We start from the raw sequence: 6,086 nt of genomic DNA, 5'->3' as shown, positions 1-6,086 counted from the left end.
TATGGAGGCCTGAGCTACACACTTGCCACAGTTTTTGAGTCTCTCCTGGCTCTCCAGTGCAAGGAAGAGCAAGGGATGGTGTAGCTTAAACTATGTGGTGGGCAGGCTCCTCTGTTTTGATGGGCTCTGGGGTGACCCCCAGCTGCAAGGCATGTTTCAGGCCTGCGGTGTGCTGCAGGAAAGGGGGCTTGTTGAAAATCTGCCAGTTGGACATCTATATTTACCAGGTTCTTGCACTGACTCATGTAATTCAGCAGGTGAAAATTTGAAGCTGCATCTTGACAGGACTCTTGTAACCAATTAGTCCAGTTTAGATACTTACAATTTTTGTGTTAATATCACTTGCCTTTGGCAGGTCTTGGGCAGCTTAGGCTACTGAGAGATCACTTTTCCCATTATCTTTCTTAGTATGCCTCACCTCCTAGCTTCTTCTACCTGCCTTTGGTAGAAGGTACCATAGGGGTGCTAGTTGAGGCAGGTGTCAGCTGGGACTTCAGATACCAACAAACCATTCATCTTAGGTGGTAATGCTATATCTTCATGAAAAGCATACTTAAGATAGAGTTGAACTGTACTCAATAGCAAAGGTCATTCATGGGGTTTCCTCAAGTGCTTGTTTGCTTTCTCTATGTCATTTCAACTCTTAAAAAATCCAGGAAGCAAAACTAACAGATAAAATCCCTTGGAAGTCATGTGTATTAATGGACATTCATGCCGTTCTATTCCATCAGTGGTCATAAAAAATATGTTCTGGATATTTTTCTGAGTTTCTAGCTAAAATTTGGTGTAAAATATAAATTGTGACATAAATGTAAAATTTAATGTAAGATAAAATTTGATCTTCCTGTCTCAGGAGGTCTTCCACCTCCTTCCTCTTGTATGTTACACATGCTTCTTGTTACAGTCCAGTTTGCAAATCTCTTTCTGTAGCAGATCTACGCACTCAACTCTGGGACTTTCCAAAGAAGTGGGAATGAAGGCAGGGCTTCTGTCCAGACTCTTGTGCTCTATGCCAAGCGATGAAAACAGGGCCATCCCAGTTATTCAGAGAACAAATTGAGTAAGAATGCTTGCCGGAAGAGATCTTTTCCTCTCGCCGCATTATGCTATATAATGATTTCTAGAAGCAGGGTGATCTTTAGTTTGTCCAAAAGCTTAAACATAAGAGCCAAACAAAATATTTACTGCCATCCAGTCTAGGGATAACTTCCTTATGAGGAGAAGGAACTTTGCTAGGAACAGGGGTGTAGTGATGTCAGATTTTTATGAGTTGGGGTTGTTTTCTTTTTTTTTTTTTTTTTTCTGTATATAGAGTTTTATCCTAGTGGAAGGAGTTTTGTTGCAACAACTTAACAGGAGAGTTCAGTGGCTTAAATTAAATGCAATATCTTTTGGCTTCCTTGCTTCTTGTGATGGGGAAAACTAAAGGGGTGACTCTGTGGGATAGAAACAAGCAGTTGGTAAGCACGGTGCTGGCTCACCGTGGTGGAGATAGGTAGACAGAGGGTTAGGGGCTGTTCAAGAGTTCCTCCTTGTCACAGGACTTTAGATGCAGATACTTAAGCAGCGCTATTACTTTTGGTCAGACAGAAGAAGGCCAGCAACATGGCCATAGTTCAGATACAGTAAGTACTCCACTCGCTCGCCTCACCTTCAAGCAGATGCTGTCTCTAAAGGAATTTAAGTGACACATGATTTAATGCAATGAAGGAAAACAGTTGCTTTATTGAAAACCTTCAGTCTCTGGGTTGAGCGAATTATCTCTTCTTCCGAGATGTTTTCTTTGTCTTCTAAGTATTTTCTACAACTATTAGCAAAGCAGACCATTGAGTCCCAAGGAGACAAACAAAGCATGTGCCAATTTGAGTTGAAGCCCATCATCTCTTTCCAAGTTTGGAAATTTGACATGTTTCTGATTTCTTGCAGATAATTTTTGAATGTGTTTATTTCATCAAGCGCTTGTATTCAGAGGAAAAGAAAAATAACCCTGAGTACTATGTCCGTGCACACAAGAGAGAAGTGATTTTCTTTCTGTAAGTCGGTTCAGCCATGTTCTGTGATTTGTCAGCACTGCAGAGGGTCATCCAGTTTAGATAGAACTGGATGTTTCCAGGGAACAGAATGGGATGTCACCAGCCGTTGAGGAATGACTCCTTTTCCTTTGAATTAAAATTAAACCTGCACTCCTAAGTGTGAATCTGGTCAGGAGCAAGGAAGTATCGTATTTTAGATGAGAAACTTATCTCCTCATAGTTTATGGCCTCCAGAGATTTTATGGGACTGTTCTCAAATAAATGGTATTCCCTTGCTTGAACTGCTTTGGGATTAGACATTGTAGATGTTCTGTAAGGCTCTGTTTTGCTTTTCATATTAATTTGTGTTCTGTGCTTGTCTGAAAAATGGAATAAGTTTTGCTATGCTTCTTATTTCCTATAATGCATTACTATGTTCTGCTTCCAACTACAGAAACTTTTCTGTTCCTTTGGGCCTTTTCTGGTCCTTTGGATGCTAATATATGACATGTATATCTGCTCCAGAGCCTTACCCATGCAAATAGCTTATGAAGGTTGAGGCTGTTCCAACCAAACATGATTAAAAGTCATAGAAATCGAGTTGGAAAAAGCTATTAGGTCACGTAGTTCCCACACCCCCCCAGGACCAGTACAGGTTTGTTTCCAATGGTACATTTTTGGTGCTTTCCAGAAGGGGTCAGTGCAGGTCAGTGTTCACTTTGCATCCAAGAGCCTGCCTCCCTTCCCCCTTCTTGAAAAATTGGGAAACCTGAATCTGGTGACTAGTAGGTTGTAAAATGTCTCGAATTTATATTATAGCTTGTAATTTGATGTTGGGTGATCAAAAAGCAGAAGAAATGTGTTCAAGAGTAACAATCATCTAAGATTTTAAATGAGGAAATTTAGTAAGCTCTTCAAAATGACTTGTTAGCTATGTTCATGTATTAATGCTACAGATCCTGAGAACTGTTCTAGACATACTCCTTTGTAGCAAGAAGGATACAGATTCACAGGTTTATCCTGTTGGCTAGTCCATACTTAGCATATTACAGTAATATTTTACAGTTACATAAAGAATTGTCTAGATAATTCAAATGAAATTTACGATTGTAAAAAAACAGAAATGACAAAGCCCCTCTTAAGTCTGAATAAGGGAAAAGAGTAGCAATCATGTTGCACCAAAAATGCAGTTCATCCTACTCAACCACTGTGATATAGAAACCTTTCTGAAGATTGTGCAGTGTCACAAGTCTGTTAGGGGGCAGAGGCTCCTGCAGGGTTTATCTCACAAATGTCAATCAGGTGTTACGGACAAGAGTGGCCACATGCTCATCAGCAGGAAAGGTCTGCCTGTTCCACACAACAGCGCACCCCAAATGCCTGTGTTCATGAAGAAGTGACAACCTGTTTCTGAAACAGACTTTAGAGGGTGGAGGAGAATGATATTGGGACAGGAATTAATAATTTGAAGTGTGGAGGGGGATGAAAAGGTGGCTGGAGGTGGTAAGAAGGAAATGCTGCAAAGAGCAGGAGGAGATGGAACTCTGGTAGAAGAATGAGCAACTCACTTGAAAATAACTTGTTTATATTTTTAAGGTTTTCTTATTTTCCCAGTGGATATGGCTATTTTTCAAAGTAAAATAACTAAATAGTAATTTCATTACGTTTCCTTCCAAGATTTGAAGCTAAGTGTAAACAAGAAAAATCCAGTGGGAAAATTAATCCAACTTCCTTTTTGAAGAGCACTTCACTTCTGTTTCTCCCCCCACCCCTCTCCTTATATATTTTCACTGCTACTGTTCTTATACCCATTTTCTGTGGCCTTGCTGACACCAGCTGAAATACTTCAGTAATGGCATTTGTTAGAGGGAGAAACCTTTAGCATCAGTGAAGATCACTTCTGATACAGAAATGATAAGTTCTGAGATTTTCAGTGTTTTAAAAATATTAATGACTTTTGACATTTTGGGAATGTTCCATATGAGCAAGTCAAAATGATGGAAAACAACTGAGCCACTTGCACTGAGATTTGATCTCTGGCAATTAATATTTGGGCTGCATGGGAGAATCATAAGGAACAAAAACTCTATAACAACACCATGGCAATCAGACCGGCAAACTTCCAAAGCTTTCATTTTGCCAGATGTTAAGTGCCTTTTTTTTTCCTAACCCAGGTGAAGGGGGGACTTCAGAACAACAGGCAATGAATAACATTGAATTTGTAAGGGATGGTTGGCATAAAGACCACTACATTGTTGAATGTTCAGATATTGGTGTGCTGAAATACAAGCAGTGTTAATTTGCATTAAATGAAGTCAGAGGGTTTATCTGGGACATTAAGTGATGTTTTATATGTTTTAAAATATGTTTATATGTTTTTACAGTAAAAATGTTGTGTGTTCAAATGTTTCCAGGCTGCATTGTGATGAATGCTGAGTTTGCCTTCAAGAGCAGACGTGCTTGTAAATGGCAAGGATAAGCAGGAGGAGACCTGGAGTCCTCTGGTTCATTCACATGAGGAGAGCCCTGGGGTGGTCTTTCACTGGAGAGTCACGAAAGCCTGCAACCAGCTGTCTGCATCCGTGTTTTGTGCTGTTGGCTGCAGCACGTACAGCCTTGACTCAGTTTCTCTCATGTTGCCACCAAAGCCTGAGGTTTACCAGAGAGGCCTTGAGACAGCATAGGCAAAACCAGTGATGCCCGGTTCTTCCTTCTGGCAAACTGACGTGTCGCTGTAGAAACTGCTTCATTGAGTATTTAGTGTGGACATCTGTAAGCTTCACACCCCTGGCTCTGAGCGTAGGAGGATCCACAGGCTGAGGCTCCCATCACTCTGATCAAGATTTACATGAAGCTGTCTGAGCACAGAGCAGGCAATGCAGCCTGTTCCAGCCAGGGATCAAACACCTAGACTTTAAGTGAAGTGGGATTTTTGTAACAAGGTATAAAGTCAAGATGGAAATAGTTTGTAGCAGAGAGTGCCAGCTGGGTTTATACTTTGCAAGAAGAGTAGAGGCTCTATCATAACAATGAACTTTGCAGTCCTTTTCTTGCTCTTCTGCCCATATTTAGCTCCATGAGATTGGAGTGGGGGAAGCCTGTGCTGAGCTCTGATGTTGGACCATGATGGGACGTGATGGAGAGATCTCCAGCAGGGTTTTACTCTTATGGCTCCTCCAGCCAGATGGCTTCAATCTACTGACCAATTCTCTGTGCTTTGTGTGAGGTCTGTATGCAATTTAAATGGAGCCTGTTCTCAGCTAGTTTTGCCTTTTCTTTGCTCCCCTCCCCCACATGCACATATATTCCCAACTGACCCTTTTCATGCTTCTCCTTTTCTCTAGCCATTTGGGGAAGTTATGCTGGCACCATATAACAAATATATCAGCTGGATTCGCCTCAAAGCCCTTCACTTCTGGAGGCTTTCAGTCCTCCAACTCCTCCAAGTATTTCTGAGAAGAGCGCTCACTTAGGCAACTGTGCTATTGATGTAGCTCTCAGAATGGTATTGCTCTGTGATGCTGCTGCTTTCCAGCTGGTTAGAAGTTTAGAACGTGGCACTTCTTGTACACACCTGTGTATGCTACCACCCCGAGTCCTGGCAGATTTGTCTAATCAGCAGAACGCAGTTATCTGGAAAGAACATATTTGCTCTCTAGTGTTTTGGTTTTTTTTTGTGTTTTTTTTGTTTGTTTTTTGTTGTTTGTTTTTTTTTTTTGTTTGTTTGTTTGTTTGTTTGTTTGTTTGTTTGTTTTTTTTTTGCTGTTTTGTGTTTTTGGTGTTTTTGTTTTTGTTTTTTTTTTTTTTTTCTGATACTGTTCAGCATGAAAAGCCTCAAATACCACGACAAATAAAAGCAGGAACTGCCCTTCTCATTGCATTTTTATCATTTAGCACCAAAATTACACTGAGTAGTAGACAATAGGAGACAGTCTATTAGACAGTCTTCTAAATAGAAGTTAGTACAAGACAACAGAAGAGTGATAACAGTACAAGACAGTAGGACATCTCTGTTTTGTTTCAGTCATCATCAAGCTTGCTTCCTGGACTGGAATCATGGAAAAAAGATCAGAT

At 40.6% G+C, this 6,086-nt stretch overlaps 1 protein-coding gene across 1 annotated transcript in view; it reads left to right on the top strand.

Annotated features, from left to right (window-relative positions):
* The window catches only part of RSPH9 (radial spoke head component 9), a 76,627-nt gene that overhangs the window by 42,625 nt on the left and 27,916 nt on the right, over positions 1-6,086 (top strand). The gene's annotated exons all lie outside the window — the stretch shown is intronic.

The sequence above is a fragment of the Tyto alba genome, unplaced genomic scaffold (genome assembly GCF_018691265.1).
Source record: "Tyto alba isolate M040663 unplaced genomic scaffold, T.alba_DEE_v4.0 Super-Scaffold_16, whole genome shotgun sequence".
Lineage (NCBI taxonomy): Eukaryota > Metazoa > Chordata > Aves > Strigiformes > Tytonidae > Tyto > Tyto alba.
The sequence above is the reverse complement of the archived record's forward strand: the minus strand, read 5'-3'. Positions and strand labels throughout refer to the sequence as shown.